Consider the following 3,236-nt stretch of genomic DNA (forward strand, 5'->3'; position numbering starts at 1 on the left):
CCGCATTGCTCACAACTGATTCGTATTGCGTGAATATCTTTAGTCATATTTTCCATTCGTCTCTCAAAAGCATCTATTTTTGTGGAAACAGAATCAAAGTTATGGCTAGAATCAGCTCTACCCGCTTTAGATGAATGAAAAATATCTTTTTCCTGATGCCACTCATGAGAGTGGGATGTTGTGTTATCAATAATCTTGTGAGCTTCGGTTGAAGTTTTCTTCATAATGGAACCACCAGCTGCTGTGTCGATGTCTTTTCGTGTGGCGATGTCGACTCCTTTATAGAAGATTTGCACTATTTGAAAAGTATCTAAACCATGTTGAGGACATCCTCTCAACATCCTTCCGAATCTTGTCCATGCCTCATATAACGTTTCATTTGGCTTTTGCATGAACGTGGCAATTTCTCCTTGAAGTCTCACGGATTTAGATGCCGGATAGAATCTTTGAAGAAATTTCTCAACTAAAACATCCCATGTATCAATCGCTCCTTCAGGTAACGATTCTAACCAATCTTTGGCTTCTCCTTTTAAAGTCCATGGGAACAACATAAGATAAATAGTTTCATCCTCAACTTCTCGAATTTTAAATAGATTACAAATCCTATTAAAAGTTCGAAGATGTTCGTTTAGATCTTCTTTTGTTGTACCACCAAATTGGCACTGATTGGTGATCATGTGTAGGATTTGTTCTTTGATTTCAAAATCTGATGCTCTAACATCTGGCTGAATAATGGCGTGACCTTGGCCCGTGCGTATGGCTCTCATTCGGTCTTCCATACTTTGAGGTTCCGTTATTTCCATATTTGAATTTGTTGAATCCGAATCACTAGAAGATTCTAATTTAACGGTTTGTGGTTCAGGAGGAATGATTAGTGGTTCTGGATCTTGGAATTGTCCTTGAATATCCTCCGGGTTCTCAATTGTGAAATCGGGATCAAAAGATGGATTATCGGAATTTTGAGTTGAAGTACTTGTTCGACTAGATGATGATTCTAAAGAAAAATCAACGGCAACAATATTGGCTAGATGTCTTGATCGAGTTACAGGTGGTGAACGTATGAAAGGTGGTGAACGTTTTACTCGGTGCATTCACTGAATATCCTATTAGTTATAAATATAAAAATTATAAAAGTTATCAAATTAATAGACTTTTCTGATTTTACCCACGTTTCGAATAGCCAAAAGATGCAGCAGGTAGCCAGGACCCTTTAAATCGGAAGCCCACAACTCGCCACTAACAAATCCAACTATTACTACGAACCAGAAAATTTGGATGTCTATCAATTTGACCGCTTAAAATAATTTTTTGTTTTGAAAATTTAGAGAAGAAATAGAAAATTCGATGTCCTATAAACTAGAGCATCGAGAAATAAGAAAGAAAAAGAGTGCGTCGTAAAATGTCGAAAAATAAAAATAAGAAAGAAAAACGTCGAAACTTAAAAGTCTAAAAATTAAATCTAAAAAGTTTCGCCTAAAGGTATTAAAGCTTAAAAGGAATTCTATATCCAAATCGGCAATAACTTAAAAAGCACTAAAATCTATAAACCGCGTCGCAAAATTCTACAGCGCCTAAATCTTAATCTAAAGAAAAAGCACTTAAGAGATTTTACGGCAAAGCCTTTAAATCTAGAAATATAAAAATAACTATGGCAAAAACTATGACTTAAAACTAAATACGAGCGAAAAATACAAATATTACGCTAAAACAAATAAAAAGGTACAAAATATAAAAATAAACTTAAAGTTGTAAAAAGTACAATTTTTATAAAAATATTATTTTTATATTATTTATTTTATAAAATTATTAATTTTATATATTAATTAAACTAATTTAAACTAAAAATACAAATTAATAATAAAAACTAAAACTAATTAATTTAATATTAAACCCTAATTAGGGTTTTAATAATAATAATAAATAATACTCCGTAATTAAATCAGAATTAGGGTTTGACCAGGCGTGTCAGGGTGTGCTACGCGATCTCGTAGAACTAAAGGGTAAATCTCCGAGATCGCGGAGGGATGCAGGTTCAGAATTTGCAGGTTTAATTTCGTTTTTTTATATTTTATATTGTTTTTCTATATATATATATATAAATATATTTATACAAAAATGAATTAAAAATATAGCGTTTCGCCGATTCCCCGGCAGCGGCGCCAAAAACTTGATGTCCTAGCGTGGGGGTACGAAATAGTACTATATTTTACTACGAAATACGATACAAAATATGACACAAGTTTTAATTATTTATTTACAAATGGGATATACCTAAACCTTGCTACAACACTATAGGCAATGTACCTAATCGTAGAGTAGTATAGTTTTTAGTAAGTCCGGTTCGTTCCACAGGGAGAAGACTTATTTCACACTATATTTTAAATGACTATATTTGTACAAAATATATATAATTATATATAATAATATATAAAAGGCGGTTTACCGTTTAATGACCGGTTTGTCGATTTTAAAACTTAAGCGTAAATATAAATGACAATAATTAAAGTGCGTAAAATAAATAACAATATAATAATTATGCTTATTTAAACTTCCGTAACCATGATGTTTGACGTTTTGATTATTTATTACCCTGGGTTAATTGTCTTTTGTCCTGAATTATTCAATATGTCCATCTGGTTTTTGTCCATAACAGTCCATCAGTCATAAATATAAAGTGCGAGTGTCCTCGTCAAATTATTCTTATATCTGAAGTCAAATATTCTAACTAATTGGGGACTTAAACTATAATTACACCAATTTTCCTTGTATATAATTCACCCCTGTTTTAATAAGTCCATTGACTATTAATCCATTCCCGTGTCCGGTTAAATGAACGATTATTAGTACTTATAAATATCCCGCCCATCGTGTCCGATCGAGTGTATATGGTTATTTATAGGTACGTCAAATTGTAAATCTTTATATTAAATTAACAAACTATCATTTAATTAAACAAATATAAAGCCCATTAATAGCCCATAGTCCAATTTCCACAAGTATCGTTCTTTTGTCCAAACCCCAATTATGGTACAAAGACCAATTACCCCGTCTTTAATATTTAGTCCAACATCATGATTACTTCGGCTCAAATAAGCATAATAATTACTTAAATACGAGACATTAATTTAAAAAGGGGAACATAACTTACATTGATTATTTATCGCGTAGTGTTACACGGACAGAGTTCCGACTTTAAAACCCGTAAAATAACCTTTACATTACCCAAACTAACTAAT

General features: G+C 32.0%; 1 non-coding gene across 1 annotated transcript; it reads left to right on the plus strand.

Moving 5' to 3' along the window:
• Window positions 1-312: 312 nt before the first annotated feature.
• On the plus strand, window positions 313-419 carry LOC139856546 (small nucleolar RNA R71). The gene has a single exon (XR_011762021.1). It is a non-coding gene; the product is annotated as a small nucleolar RNA R71 (small nucleolar RNA).
• Window positions 420-3,236: the final 2,817 nt, after the last annotated feature.

This window comes from Rutidosis leptorrhynchoides, chromosome 6 (assembly GCF_046630445.1).
Source record: "Rutidosis leptorrhynchoides isolate AG116_Rl617_1_P2 chromosome 6, CSIRO_AGI_Rlap_v1, whole genome shotgun sequence".
Classification (NCBI taxonomy): Eukaryota; Viridiplantae; Streptophyta; class Magnoliopsida; order Asterales; family Asteraceae; genus Rutidosis; species Rutidosis leptorrhynchoides.